The following is a 16572-nucleotide window of genomic DNA, read 5'->3' as shown; positions in this document are numbered from 1 at the left end:
TCATTATTATATTTTATTTTGTTACTGATGAAAAAAGAATATTGCCTTCTACTTTCAGCAGCATCCTGGGACTTGATGCTCATTGAACTATATAAGTGGGCTCATCATGTTGGAGCCCACCAAAAGCAGGGCAGCAACACTTTGGGTCCCAAGCCATAATAGATGAATCACAGATCCACTGCAGGTATTTAGATCTGTCCCAGTTCAGCTGAACAATATGCATGTGCCTCTAATTGGCTCTCAGCTCTCTTCAGAGGCTCAAATTGCCTCAGGGACGTCATCAACCATCCAACTTGCTTGGGTTAATCCAGGAGGGGGGTCTCCTGAAATGCACTCACCTCCACTTTTGCGGACTTTCTGCAGATGTTGTTCTAGGGGTCCAGGCAGAAAAAGTCTGCAGGATCTTTGGATACTCTCACACAGACATTTGCGTTCACCCATACTTCTGAGATATCACATTCTTTATAATTTAGGTATATATATATATGTTGCACCAACAACACACTTAAAGTGGTTAAAAAAAGACCACAATCACCCAAATGGACGACTAACAATTAATTTATGATTGATTATTACTATTGATTTTTGATATGGGTGACAATTAATTGAAAATGAAGGTAGGTGCTATTAAAAAATGTCAGCATCATGATATTGACAACATTTAAATCAGGTCAAATTTAACCAAAATAAATCTGATTCAAAGAATTCCTACTGCCTATAGTATTTGCTTGTATCACTGTAATTTTACTTTATCTCCTGGCCCTTCAGTAATTGCTAAATTAACTACAGATAATTATGGTCCCTCACGGCCTCTTAAAATGTTTTTTATGTTCTGTCAAATATTATTTTTTATTATCCCTAGATGATGGAATGTTATAGTCTTTAGCCTTGGACCAGGTTTTAATAAAAAATCAATATCACACCCATGTATCTTCATAATGCAAAAAATGCATTACCATATTAACAAACTTGAACCCATTCTAAACAAAGTAACCAATCCTCCCAGTTCTGTAAGAACACTATGTTTGTATGATCACATACAGTAGATCAGCCCAAGGAATGAAATGGATGTCAGTGAAGACATGAGCAGCTTCTGTCTGGATTACCAAGCTGCTGATTTTACATATCTACTGCTCCTTGGTGCCCTGTATTTTTGATCATGGAAGTGAAAAAGGCAGAGAGAAACAAAATGTGACAGGTCTGTGTGTGTGTGAGGGAGAGAGAGGAGACGTATTTGTTTGTCTCTGTATTGTGTGCACGTGTGCGTATGTGTTCATGTATAACATAACTGCAGGCGCTGATCACAGATAACCTTCTTGGTGTCCTCTCACTGTCCCTATCACACACCTCCAATGTGTGTGTGTGTGTGTGTGTGTGTGTGTGTGTGTGTGTGTGTGTGTGTGTGTGTGTGTGTGTGTGTGTGTGTGTGTGTGTGTGTTTGTCCAGATGCTGAAACCAGATGCTTTCCTTCAGACTGCAGGCGCCTCTGATAGTGACAGGGAGCGAACACGCACAAGGTTATCACCCACAGACTCTCAGGCACACACATCTCAGCTAGATTTCCAGGTCACATTTTGTGCTCTATGATATATCATTGTATTACAGTATTCATTTGTTATTATTATCAGTACTCTACTAAAGGACACGTTATTTACTTATAGGTATTTAGAGATGAAGACATGAAGTAACCCAATCTAGGTTCTTTTAGTTTTTTCACAACATCCTGTTTTCATACATATTCTCCTATCTGCAGAGTAGCATTACTCTAATGCTGAGGAATATGTCCTATACAGATTATTTGAAGCTGTATGTAGGATTCACATATATCTACTTTAATACTTAACTTTATACTTACTACTTATATATGTGTAATAACAGAATATCCACCTCTGCTGACCCACAACTGAGTCAAAATGTTTCCCTTTAATTTGTTTTTCCTGTATTTTTAAATAAAATGATGCTACTTTCTTGTTATGGTGGAAACGCCTTTGAGCATAATCTGATGCATTTATGTGAAAAGTTCTTCCAGATTAAGGAGCAACATTTTAAACATCTCTTTAAAACATGAACATCATCCTAAATGACAAAGTTGCAAACATTCCAACATGTATTACTTGTTGAATGAGCAGTCCCAATCGGGCCAAGGATCCTGATAGTATAAATTACAAAGATAAAAATTCTGTCATTTGTATGTACTTACCTCTCTAAGCCTAGTTTCAGCTTTTACTATGACTGCGAGCCTTTGCATGCTGGTGCACAGTCTGTTCAGATGTAGCATCTGTTGAGTGTACACATAAATAGTTTTTCAATGGAGTGTGATCACAGCCATTTTTTCTTTATTTAACTTTTTTTCAGCATTAAGTTTGTTTAGCCCGTTAGGCTATTTGGACAAGCAGTTTTGGTTGCTTAGTAACGGCAGCCGCACATGTAGTGCAACTTCCTAAGCGACGTCCATTGAAGCATGAATGCAGCATGACTGGTATTTCTCACCTGATGTACCCACTCCACCTGAACAGCCCCTAATACATCTAGCACACACATGCACACGAGCATACAAAAACAATCCTTGAACACATATCCACATATTTGCTATCATTTTCAAAAGCAGAAATTATCTAAATTCCTCACACGCACACACACACACACACACACACACACACACACACACACACACACACACACTTTCAGACACACAGTGACCCTGTAAAGTAATGGTTTCATGAATAAATTACATTGCGGTAATGGAACAGTGTGGTGTTTTGAGAAAAAGGCTGACGCTGCCATGACAACCTCAAGGGTCATGTGAGGTCAACCGGAGCTGTTGCTGCGAGGCCATCAGACATTTACCTCTCCCTGAATGTTTGGATTCTGGGGTAACCATTACGGCTGCACGATTAATCGGGATAAAATTGCACATGGTTATGCAATCTCATTTCTAACTGTAATTTTAATTGAGAGAGAGAGAGAGAGAGAGAGAGAGAGAGAGAGAGAGAGAGACAACAGAGTCAGGAGGAACTGAATAAATAATGAGCTGAAGATCTGCAATGAAGAAAGATTTGACACAATTTAAAAAATAATTGAAATTATGTGTTGATCAGTGTTGTTAGTGTGGCAGTGGCCACAAACAAATCAACTTCTGATCACTGAAATTCATAAAAACACTTTTGATTCATAGTGAAACTGTAGCAGGCCAACAAAGTCACCTGAGTAGGTGGTCCTTCATATGTGGCCCAGGATGCATTTGCTTTCACACTGGTAAAAGAATGAGGCCCCTTAGGACTGAATGGGGTCTGAGTGATTGGATCTCAAGACATATTGAGGATGTATTTCCGTGCGTTCAGACTTGGGTTTTTGGATTAAGACAAGAAGATTAAAGTCAAAACCATGTACATTGCAAGCAGTGTTTTGCCATAGTAGCAGTACTGCAGGGAGACACCACACATTTATATAATCACCTTAAACATCACCACAAAGCAATGTGGATGCAGTAATATAATGAAGCAGTAAAGGCCAAGAAAACATTGATCCCTGCCACCAAACAACACAGACATCCATAACAGATAGATATTTTTGTTTTTTCCATTTGCAGGTCAACGATCACAATAAACATTTATATAAAAAAACAAATTTCTTATCTCAATACAGAAAATCTCTCAGAAAATGGTGATTCAATTTTTTTTCCAAAATTGATATTTTTTGGAAAAAGTGTTACTTAACAAATTATCTTTTGATCACAAGAACAATTGGCTGGAACATGTATTGTTTCACCTGACTCATGACACAAGGCAGATGTGTGCATCCATGTGTAGGCATATTGGGGGCAGTGTGTTTTTGTTTTCCTTCTCCTTTGATTGGACATTAACCCTGCAGTGCCCGTTCTAGTAAAGTAAGTAAAGACCAGCTGCAGGTCTAAATGTGCAGAAGCCTGAAGCCACAGCACTGCTAATGCACATAGAGCTGTTCAACCCAGAACTGGAGAATCAGATGCTGTTGCCATTGTCGCGAACACACTGTTGTTGTAAAAGATAACCTCATGTTAATGAGTCCGAGTCCCACTGCTACAGCTGGTCGGTGGTTTATTAATATTTTATCAATATTGAATGTATTATGTGTCTAAATTGCATCAAAATCGGCACTGCACTACATTGGGCCTTTAACCATACACATGCAAAGTGTGAAGCCGATAACAGGTGCAGTTCTCAAGATATATGAGCCACAGTCAGACATAGATATAGATATAGATATATCTATATCTATATATAATTAGAGTAATAACAATTAGTTGTCATCCTAGTGTTATATTTATAATATTTATATTTATATTTTATTTATAATAGTAGACACACGACACCCATAATCTAAACTAAAGCTAAAAATATAATTTATTTTATTTTATTTTCATGAAGCAGATCTCTAATATTACACTGTCAATAAAAGTCCAAAACATTATGAAGCCGGAAACACACTGAATATATATTAACAAGTTTTTTTGGAATAATTGTGTCTTTTTTTATTAATCAAATCTTTATTTATTTCCAAAATTAGACAGGAAATTACACCATGGCAGTCGTTTCACATGCAGTAAGAAAAAAATGTACTCAGAATCTAACTCAGAATCTAACGATGCTTCTAAAGTATGACTGTACAAAAGATGACTAATTGTGTGCGCTACAAATAGGAACCTATGTACTGTCAACTAATCTAAATATACAAAATATGTTGTATGTGTTGTTATTTATCTGTTTTGCTGTTGTATATGTGAATGCAATGTAAATGAGGTCAAAAGATAAACTAAATGAGTAAATAAATAAATAAACTAAACTGAGTGCAGGAGGGTTACCCACATTTAAAGGGACTGTTTGGCAGCAGGTGCAGCCATCACATGTTCCATAGATGTACCCTGAAATCTTTCCTGTTCCTGGAACATGGTTTGAGGGGATTTGAGTGTCAATAGATGATGGTTCAGTTTGTGTTTAACCACACAATTAAAAAAAAAATTTGAGTTAATAATTTTTTTAGGATTTTTGTCATTGTTCCACATCATACTGCCCCATTTAATGTCTGTCATGATGTGTTTTGCTGCAATATGAGTCCGCAGAAACAAGACATTGATACAGATTGTAGACAAAAAAATGAACTGTCAGGATATGAAAAACAAAAACAAGGTGGATTTTTGTTTGAAAATGAAATACTGTTGCAAATGTACTTACAGCAGTTTGGATAATTTCACTGATCAGCAGGTACTATGGGAAAATGGACAGATGGATAGATGGTTGGAAGATGAAGAGATAAAGTGGGAGGGGGTGTGGAAGCAATTCCTTGCACACCTCTCAGTCATAAATATGGAAAAGGAACAGTGCGGCTCAGCCAACCCTCCTACGAGCAGAATGTTATCTTGCTTCTTTGGCAGGGTAAAAAATACCTCTAGCTAAGAGAGATGCAGAGCATAGATAAACAGATGAATGGATTTACTTACAGAGAGAGAAATACAAATAAACATACCAATGGAGATCTTTGTTAAGTTGCTTTGATTCCATCTATCTATGTGTTTAGTTAAGTTATGTTTGACATTTTCTCAAAATGAACTATTAGACAGTTGATGCTGAATCACAAGTGACCAGTTGCTAAATATGAAAAACAAAGAACACTAACATATCTTTATCAAAGTAAAGATTTAACAGCCTCAATGTTAAAACTGTTAACTGCTTTTAATGATGTATACCTAGCTACTGGAGGACACAATTGGTCACAAATCATTCATATTAGGAACCCTTAATACTGCATTTATGTATATTTATTGTCATTCCAAAGCAATAGGCAAACCTCTGCTACCATAATATCCTCCACTCTTCTGCACCAGATGTTGTATCCTGGCTGCAGTGATTTGATCCTGTTCAGCCATGAGAGCATTAGTGTGGTCAGCCACCATGATGATGGGCAAAAAGGGCTGACTTGCAGTCAGGGTTCCTGTTTACTCTTCAGTATAGTTAGCTTTCTATCTCGTTAATTTTGCTGAAATTGTTCATTCTGTTCTCACCCTTCATCTGATTAAAGAATAAGAAGATTAACACCAATTTGCCTTGATTGGGCCATTCTTCTCACAGTTCACAAACAAAAACGCCGAAGAAAAACAGGCTCTGCAATCAGCCAGTTCAAATAAGTTCAAAAGTTATTTTATGGCTTTGAATTTTTCTGTGAAATGGTTAAAAGTGTTAGAGGTCAAACAGAGTTCTCCATGGGGAAAATGAAAGCATGTGTTGATACCTTTATCTTTATCTTGATAACTCACTGATGTGTTTGCATGCTTATGTGAAGAACTGTTAATAGATTCAATATAAGTTGCAGAACAGGTCAAAGATGGAGAGCTTTTGCTGAACTGGAGACTCAAAGGTTTCAATGTGTTTGCTTGAGTGTGTAAACATGAGACAGACTCTTTAGCCATTTTCAGACAGGCTGTGTGCACAATTGGGTCCGGACTTTCTCTGGAGTTTGTCTTTCATACATTAATAATCTGCTGCGTTCACAACAGCACGGAAATCTCTGGAGGATTCAGGTGAGGGGTGGTGCAGCATGCTGAGGCAGGACGTAACGTATTAATTCCAACGCAGAGATCACATGTTTTTGTTGACAGCTCATTGACACGCGTGTCGGCCCTTTTCACCAAAAGTTTTCTTGACATCTTCGTCAGTGTCTTCTATATATGGCAACACTTTTTTATCATGACACATTTGTATTATATATTTTTTTTTTTTTTCATTTTTGCATCATAAGTATGCCAACTCACTCTCTGATGAATCCTTCTCAGGATCCCCAGGCTGTGTTCACACATTGGCTCATTCTGACATTCTTTTGAGTTTTTTACAAGAGGGTTGGCAGGAGAGACTCCTGAGAAACAGACATTTGTGTTCTCCCATACAGCTAGTTTACAATATTCACTACAGTAACAAGTGTATTCCCTCACATACAATAAATTATATTTGTCACAGGAGAAAGCACACATTTTCTTTCTCTCTATAGCATTTGTATTATTTAACTATACCTTTCTCTAAATGTAACTGCATTTAATAGCGAGCTGTGTAAGAAATGCCAAGGTCTAGTGTGATAAACATTGTATGGACAGCTTGAGGCCTTTTTCAAACATAATCAGAGTCAAATGTGTCATTGCAATTCAGATTTACTTCATACTGCTTTTCAATCGGGTGGTGGTGCCCTGCTGCCTAAACTTTTTGTATCTTTTGTAAAGGAGTTGGCTTTTGAGTGTGAAGAGTGGTTATGGGGTAAATAGTTGTTTATTCATCGTCTTGGAGTAGATGTGGCTGTTGACATGCATTAGTGAGTAAATAGGAATGCTTCTCTGCACTCTAAAAGCTCTTCTACTGATTAGTGAGAACGTAGGGGAGAGATAGAGAAGAGAGGGATTTGTTTATCAAACACTTCCCTCCCTCAAATCTGATTAGCTCAATGTCACATTGAAGAGCTGGACCTCTCCAGTCTCCGGTGCGTTTGTGTATGTGTGTCTTTTCCGACATGTAACTGTTTTGGCTCACTATAAAAACACAAGTTGCCTTTTCTCTCTCACTCAGATCTGTTGTGTATGTTCTGTGCCTTCCTCTTCCTGTTAGCCAAAACCCTTTTCTCAGCCCACCTTTACACACCTTTACTTTGTAAGTGAGTGTGTGAGTGAGGGGGGGGGGGGGGGGGGGGGGGGGGGGGGGGGTACTCATGTGTATTTAACCTTGACATTGACAAATGCTGTCAAACTCAAATGGAATAGAAATTAATGAAAAAATTAAATATTCATACACTTTTATTAGTGACCAACAGGAAAGTGGACACCTTACCACATGATTACAGGATTTTCTTTTTCCCTCTTATAGGACACGTTTCAACATCAATTCCTCTTTTTGTCATTCACATTTTCTTGCCTATCACCCATTTTATCAGAATTGATCACACTTTGTTTAAAAGTTCGAATAATAAGAAAACCCTTGATCTTTATGGAAAATGAGACCGATTTGCCACAATGAAGGCCATATTTTATTGAGGTTGCCTTTACCGAGCGAATTCCTCACATCTCCAGGATCAATGTGTGTCGTGTTTTGTATTTTGAGCGCAAACAAAAAAGTATATGAATTCAAAAATACTGCACCTGTTGTTGTGCACTAATGTCCTTATACTCTCAGTTCTGTCATCTTGACCGTTGTTTAAACGATTAAATAAACCTGCCACTCCTCTCAGTGATCCTGTTTGTGTTGAATCTAGATCAATCTAGTTTATCTAGAAAGGATTGTGTTTTTCTTGTGTGTGTGTGTTGCCACCACTGTCAGACTTCACCAAAACAATCCCACAGACATTCCTGTTCCTTCTTATCTGGTCATCCTCTGTACACTTACAATATCCTTCTAACACGTCTGTAAACAATATCTCAACCTAAGTCAGTTGCTAAAAGTTGTCAAGTCAGCCTGAACTAATCCGAGCTGTGGACTATGATCCTGATGTCAGATGAACCAGTTTCACAGTAAAAGGAAATAAAGAAAAACTTGCTTACAGTCTCATTAGATATGTTTAGCATTTCCTGCCAAGAGACCTCCTGCGGTTATGCATATAGCACCAGTTGTTTACTAAAACAGCATATGTAGCCCTGTAGAAGACAGAAGAATCATGTCTTTATATGTCACTGAAAACTGGGGGAGGGTCGGAGAGGATGTTTTGAATGGTGGCATGTCATTTTTTTTGCTGTTTACATTCATAGTCAACCCAAAGTCAACATTGGGTTCTTTGAAACAATGGTAATGGGGATTTTTCCCTTGTCTTAATTCAACCAATGGGGTTCTTGCCGTGCCAAAGGGCTTAAAGTGTTCCAGTTGTTATTGTCTTTTCCATTGTCACAACTTTGCTAATAAGAAGAAATGAACAAATTCTAAGATATGGTCGTACTGTGTCAACAATGAACTACACTGTCTGGAACCGACAAGCATATTGGAAATAACTTGTTTCTGATGTTATACTTTTCCTTTTTTTCTGTCCTTAGCTTGGAAAGTACAGAAGGGAATGACACGACTTAACAGCAGATCAGTTCCACTCATCTGCTAGACCGCTCATCAAGTTGGTAGGTTCAACTCAAACCTTCTTCTTGTCTGTGCCTTCATCTGTTTCTCACTCCATCACTGTATAGCTTTTGTCTATCTGCCTCTCGTCTGTCTCTTCAGTATAGTTAGCTTTCTATCTTGTTCATTTTTGCTGAAATTGTTCTTTCTGTTTCTCACCCTTCATCTCATTAAAGAATAAGAAGATTAACACCAATTTGCCTTGATTGGGCCATTCTTCTCGCAGTTCAGAAAATAAAAACGGAAGAAAACATGCTCTGCAATTTGAACACGTGCAGCAAACAAGTGATTGCAATCAATAAAAAAGAGAGAAGGAAAAGTGGGGAAAATGAACAAGTGAAGCAATGAATTGCCAATTTTTGTTCCTGTCAAGTGCTTTTGGAAGGCAGCTCTTGAGGAAAAGCTGTTTCCGCTGAAGGACTGACAGCAATTCTGTGTGTGTGTGTGTGTGTGTGTGTGTGTGTGTGTGTGTGTGTGTGTGTGTGTGTGTGTCAGTCAGAGGGGGTGAGGATGGTTGCTCAGCATTCAACAGAGCCTTATTATTAGCCTTTTTTATTTTATTTCCACAATGGTAAATGTGAGATTACAAATGCTACTTTTTATGATGCATGACAAGAAAAAACAAGTGTTAAGGTCAGTGTGATTCCAGGTGCTGTTTTTGTGTTTCACATCTTTTTAAAATGCAGCTTGCCGTCTGCTTCAGTGTTTTGGCAGCACAAAGGATGTAAAATAATCAGCATAAATTCTTACTTAGTGACACTGTGGGCACCAGTGTAACTCTCATTTGGTTGTGATGGAGATACTGCTGTCATATTTCTGTTTCAGTGACAAGTCAACAGCACATGGTTGCAGTGCTGCAGGGAAATAAACTGACTTTTGTTGACATTGTATCATGGTACTCAGGAAGAAAAGGGAAATGTATACATAATGACAGGCTATTTCCATGTCTCCCCTTACACTTCAGACTTGAAGTAGGTTTAGTTTAAATCAACTAAGAAAAGAACATGGTGGAGATATAGACTTTTTAATCCATTGCTTGGGCAGCTGTGTGTCATTTTAATGTTATTTTAGGCATACAAATTGAGGGGAAGTTGTCATGAAATATGAGGAGTAAAGACCTGAGACTCAAAAAACTAAATCTCTAAGTTGGTTTGCCAAAATCAATGGTTGGATAGATTCTGATAAAGCAGTTGCTCAAATGAAACCAAACCCATGTCAACCAATCACATTGAACTTCACTCTACCAAGACATGTCAGAGGTAGACCCCCTATTTTCCCTGGAATTATTCTTCTCATTGCAATTGATAATTGTTTATTGCCTTTTATGTAGTGAGACAGTCAGCACAAATGTAGGGAAGTCAGATGGGTGAGGAGGGAAATCGATAAAAAAATGTTACCCAACAGACAGAAAGGAGAGGGGACAAATGAGAGGCGCGTGAGATAGGAGAGATGGAAGACACAGGAAGAAAGACCGTGAAAGACTGAGAAGTTGTGAACTTGAAATCAATAGGCTTATTGTTAACAACACACATAAGACCTTCACTCTCCCTCCATCCATCACTCCAGTGGCTAAGGGTATCTGCTTATGTGTTAGTTACTGAATCCATCAGCCACCTCACATTTAAGCTAAAAGCGCTAAACAGATGCTTGTGGGAAGTACTGCTGTTTGCATACTGAGTTCAAAGTTTCAAAGCTCTTAATAAAAAGCTCATTAATAAAGGCAGTTGGTGAAGCTAGTTCTTCAGTAACTGCAAACCTCAAATGATGAAAGACCAAGTGGAAAACTTGATTGAAATACTGTTTAATGTATTAATTTCTGTTGGTTTCTTAGATACAATTCATAAATTTGGTTGGAGATGCAGGTTGCATTTACGGTATCAGTTCGAGTTCAGTACAACAGACATATATACATTATATTTCTAATTTCTGCTGGCTCCAAAACATTTGTTTTAAATGAACTAAACTAATGTAAATATAAATAAAAAGTAAGCAGATATTATTAAGATCTTTTTAATTTCACATATCCTGCAAAACTGATGATATTATTCTTGCTTGTGAGGCACCACTGCTAAATTAATGTACATGACAAAGCTCTATTAAAAGAAGTTGGGACTGCTAAATTACCACTAAATTTCTATGTTTGGCCAAATTAAATCTTTGGTTGGTTTCATTGTTAGCCTGTAATAATAACAAAGCCCATGTGTCTACTTGTCTATTTTTATCAATGGCAATGCCCAGTGGTGGTATAAATAAAGACAGCACAGCACAGCACACTGCTGCCACCTTTCTGGTCTTCCGTACCTGCTTATCTCACTTCTATGTCAAGTCAATTTACATTTATTCACAGTCAAATGACATCATATATTATCTCAGGGCACTTTCATGTAGTGCAGGTCTAGACTGAACTCTTACTGATATATTTACAGAGACACACACTTGGAGACGATGGCAAGGGAACATTTTTAGTTTTCCAATTTTTTCACCACAGATGTCCATGTGAGCGTGTTGTCTCACAGACGGTGGCATCCATGCAACTGTCTTTCTTTTATTCATCCCTCTCTCTTTTTTAATCCCAGAGGAGAGAGGGGGATTAGATGGGAGAAGGGGAAAGGTAGGGGATGGAGAGAGAGAGAGAGAGATTATCCCAGCAGATTTGCACTTGTAAACTCTCTGAAACTCAGGTCAGATAATGTGGGAGTTATATGAACAGAAGGAATGAGAGAAAGAATGGAAAAGAGGAATAAGACAAACACCAAAGATAAACAGGAAAAGGGGAGGGTGAAATGATTGGTGGAGTAGATAAAGAAAAATAAATGTATGGATTATTTCAGATGAGCATTGTTGACTTGATTATTGTGCAGCTTGGACAGATGAACAGACATCCTAAACCTAAGAAAACCTAACCTAACTGCTTCTTCTCAATAAAGCACTTACAGAACCCCCCCCTCTGATATTATCTATGATAGTTTTTACATAGTGTTTACATTTTGCTGCATTTTAAAGTCTGTGCAATTTTATCTGTAGCTGAACTATTAGTTTTTGTTATTGTCTTTTCGTGTACTGTGGGAATTCTTCTTTATTTAAGAGTTGGATGCAAGTGTGGAGTAATAGATTTGTGCAAACACCATTGTTAACAATTATTTACATGAAATGACACGTGTCAGCTCAGTATCTGCAGAGCTCTTACTTTGATCTTTAACATTAGATCTGGCTGTAGGCAGCCTCACTCTTGTGGTGCACTTAAAGTTGTGAGTTTGTTGATAGAAGTCCTACCTCCAGAGGCTGCCACCTTCGTCGCACTACAAGTTTGTGGATTGCCTCAATAATGTCATAAGGCTGGATGGATGATCTTTTTTATCCCCAAAGGGCAATTTGACTTGCAGTTGTAAACACCAGTGCACACATTATAAACTAGAAGGGAGTTCAGAAAGCGCATATACCTCCAACAAGCTTAACTGTCTATAATGCTATGTTAAAGAGTTTATATGAATCTGCTTGAAAATGCAATGCGTTCTTTTTGCAGTCATGCCTACCCCTCCACCAAATTTCATGGAAATCGGTCAAGTAGTTTTTGCATAATCTTGCTAACAAACAAGCAAAAGCAGATGAAAACATAACGTCCTTGGCGGATGTAACAATATATAAGACAAAATAATAAACACAAACCAAAAAATACATAGACATACACATGAAAATACAATGAAATTGAAAAAGTGCTGCTAATACTAGTAAAAAAAAAATACTTCTAAAAAGACTGCTCATTCCTCCTTAGAGAGGTGTTCTTTCTTCATATTGGCAAGAGACAAAACTCTGGGTGAAGAGGGTGAGTGTCAGCCGAAATGGCATTTGCCCTCTGAGTGGCTCCAACTTCATAAACATAGTGGATTATTATTCAAGTTAGAGCAGATGGTATTCTGGCAGAGTTTTAAAATCTCCATCAGTCTGTTCTTGTTAGTCACAAGGGTTGCCAAACCAGCAGATAATTGCAAAAGCTAAAACAGACTAAATAAAAGATAAATAAGAGATTTTCTAGAGCAATCTGTCAAAATGAAATCCCCCCAAAGCTGTTCTCTTCTAGCATCAGGTTAAATCTGAAATGTGACAGCTTTTTGCTTCTCCACCGAATCCTTTCCTTGTTGTCAACTCTCCTCTCATCCACTGATATGTGATGTGACTCTGCTGCTACACTTAACAGTTTATAGCTGCAGTGTCAGACTAAGTAGTTATAACTGTATTTTACAAATAAGAGTTTTTTTATTTGATCAACATTGGCATCTTTACTGCAAAAATTTACCAAATGGATTTCATGTCTATAAAAAAAGACAGTTATCTAATTGAGGTATTATTGTTTACTTTGTAACACCAGGAACATGGCGGCAACTACAAATAATTATCTCAGGCCTAAAAGATAGTGATCGAAAAATGATTTGCTAATGTGCTGAAACTTGGGCAATGCCATAACAAAAGGTAGAATAAATATAATTTTTGTACCACTACTTCAAAAGGCCCACACTGAGCAAAGTATATTAAGATTGTAAGTCATACACAACAACGTCCTTACTTAGCATCAATAAACAGTAATTAGGAGGCTATTGAGGGAAAACTCTTAGTTGTTGGCCTAGTGGTTTTAGAACGTTATCATGCAGAATACAAAATGTATAATTAATAACAAATAAAGAGCAAATACGCTTTTGATATGAAGTGAATGGTGAAGTGTACCACTATGTGTGTTACCAAAAAAATCAACTGTGGATAGCATCATTATCACTACCATCTGACATCAGGTGTCGCGTACAGAGAAGCAGTTCAAGATGTTCATTAGAAGGGTTATGTGTGATATTTGCTCAATGATTGACTGTAGCTCTCGAAAGATGTTATAAAAATTGACATTGCCTTTTGGAAAAGGTCCCTCGTCTTCACAAGAAGATATCTCTCCTTCACCCATTTAAAAGCTGCTATTCGGCTGTCCAAAATCATGCCTCCCGACAGGTACTTTGAAAATATTGCACTTTGTGTTGTGCATTGATCGTAAAATTCTTTGCAGAATTACAAGAGACATTTTCTCCCAACTCCTCCATCATCATTCCCCTTCTCATCTGTTCCATCTCGCAGTACATGCTGGATGTTGATATCATCTTGGAGTCTTTCATAACAGGAATGCGTTATGAGCTCTGGCAGTACCTGGTCTCCATGAACAACCAATATTCTCCTCGCTCTCTCACCAGATGCCATGGTTTGTGTTGAAACAGGCAGTGTATCATCCAAATTCTGGTGCTCATTTTCAAAAAGTCTATGAAAACAATGTTGCTGCTCTTAAAACCATCCCCACTGGGCACCCTCTGTGGAGTATAGTGAAATGACATTAGGGTCACAGTGCTTTCAGAAATATCTCTTGAGAGCTGACATGAAGAAGTTTACAGGGCTGTGGCCACACTGAGAGATGAAGTGGAAGACTGAATCTGAAACCCAAATCTCTCCAAAGAGCCAAAACTGTGCTGTGACTGAAAAAGTCACTGAGGTCATCCATCCTGTGAAACAAATTTACACTCATTACACCTCTGCTATAGCTGGTGAAGGGTCATCTGTGGCATTTGTCTGTCCTCTCGTCAAAAGACAAGGTCACAGTGTGGGATCCAATTTTTGATGACAATTGAAAACACATATACATACATATACATATCACAATTCTCTTTAATTCAGTTACACATTGTTTAACTTTTTCACATCTTCTTCTGCAGCATTGTATTAATATCTACACCACACATATATCAACACAATAAATATATTCTGCTCATCGGTCTGTTTTGCTGGCCTGCATTTCTCTTTTATTTTTCAAGTTCATTTTAACAATGTAGCACATATTCAACATTAAAAACATGCTGCATGGCTCTAACATTTCTTTGAGTGCATTTCTAGTTCTATTTGTCATCATCATAAATCCATTATATACCAAACAAGAGTCTTGAGTTTATTTTTTTAAAATATTTTTTATACCTGCAGCAATCTCACCATCAGAACTTTAATTATGTCTGTTGAGACCGTCTGCTACGCACATTTATACACAGGCCACACCCTTCCCTCCTACCACTACAATGATTGGAAACTCAAAATTTCCACCAGGTTAACATGAGAAGTCTTTCCACAGTGAAAGACTCAGGGCAACTCCTCAAACAGTCAAATGTACTGTCACTTGTTTATCGTTCATGTGCTGGACATGGTGTGCAGAGCTTTTTATGTACACTATGGTGCAGAGTCAAGTTAGAAAACTTTGAGTTTATCATATTGTGATAAATTAAGATTGTTTTTCATAAAATGAAATAGAATTTTCTTAATTGTTTTCACGTGCCTGACCTCTGTATAATGATTCAGATAACAGGTCTTATTTTTTTACATCGAATGTGAGCTACTTCAGAGGCCTGTTAAGGTTCTTACTGTTACAGAGCGCTGGTTGCTGGTTTCCTACATTTTTATTAATGATGAATGTATCGCATTTCCAAATCACACCAAACTCAGCACTGCACTTCCCATGACCACTGGGAATACACATGCCAAGTCAATTAGATGAATAGTTTGCAAGGTATGCGTTCCAAATACAGAATTTCAGACAGACAAAAAGAAAGACAGACATTTGTTGAATTTGTAGGTAGATTGAGATGAACATTTTCTATGGTTTTAGGGTTAATGGAATATTATTTGCTGCTAAAATATATGAATAAAGATGACAAGTAAAACCAATTTCATCTGTCAGCAGTTAAAAATTAATTAATATACTCAAATAAAGAGGAGGGCTGAGCTGTCTATTTAATCCCTATTAGTTTTTTTTCACTGTTCATTGATGCACAAAGTTCTTAATTAACAATTTGATTATTGATGATACATCTGATCAAACTCTATTAATTTACACATTAAGCTAAAAACAACAGCAAAGATGTATTCACTCATATTTTCTCTTCCCCTCTGCTCCCTTCCCCTCCCTTCCTCTCCGTCTCTGTTTCCCCTCTCAACCTCTCATCTCCTTTTTCAGCTCTTCCCTCATCTTAATAAATTAAATATACCTGACACATGTTCAACATCGGATCCACACTAGAGAATAATCAGACAGATTCCGGGACTAATTCACCCTTCCCAACAATTGCAGGGGTGTTGCTGATTCATGGCTGATCCGAAAATTCTGGCCAAATTATTCCATAGTGTGACAGGTTTCTCTGTAGAGGCTGTATGTGTGAATGCAAACTTCAGAGTGAGAGCCTCTGGAGTTTCTGTGGAGTTTCTTTGGACTCTCTCCATTCGGCCCCCTGGTATAAAGTCCACAGAAAGTCTGAAGGAGCCGATGTGAGAACACAGCGAGTAAAGCGCTTTGGGTGGTCATCAAGACTAAAAAAGCGCTGTATAAATACAAACCATTTACCATTTACAGCTGGAGATCCTCCACAGGATTCAGTGAAGGGGCTTGGTGTGTTGATGA

General features: G+C 37.7%; 1 protein-coding gene across 9 annotated transcripts in view; it reads left to right on the top strand.

Moving 5' to 3' along the window:
* The window catches only part of LOC117771240 (teneurin-3), a 204489-nt gene that overhangs the window by 21112 nt on the left and 166805 nt on the right, over positions 1-16572 (top strand). For all 9 annotated transcript variants that reach the window (XM_034601399.1, XM_034601574.1, XM_034601488.1 and 6 more), the window contains exon 2: positions 9032-9109. The gene's annotated coding sequence lies outside the window, so the exon portion shown is untranslated. The remainder of the gene's footprint in view (positions 1-9031; positions 9110-16572) is intronic.

This window comes from Hippoglossus hippoglossus, chromosome 1 (genome assembly GCF_009819705.1).
Source record: "Hippoglossus hippoglossus isolate fHipHip1 chromosome 1, fHipHip1.pri, whole genome shotgun sequence".
Classification (NCBI taxonomy): domain Eukaryota; kingdom Metazoa; phylum Chordata; class Actinopteri; order Pleuronectiformes; family Pleuronectidae; genus Hippoglossus; species Hippoglossus hippoglossus.
Note: the sequence above shows the minus strand (reverse complement) of the source record. Positions and strands in the feature narration are given on the sequence as shown.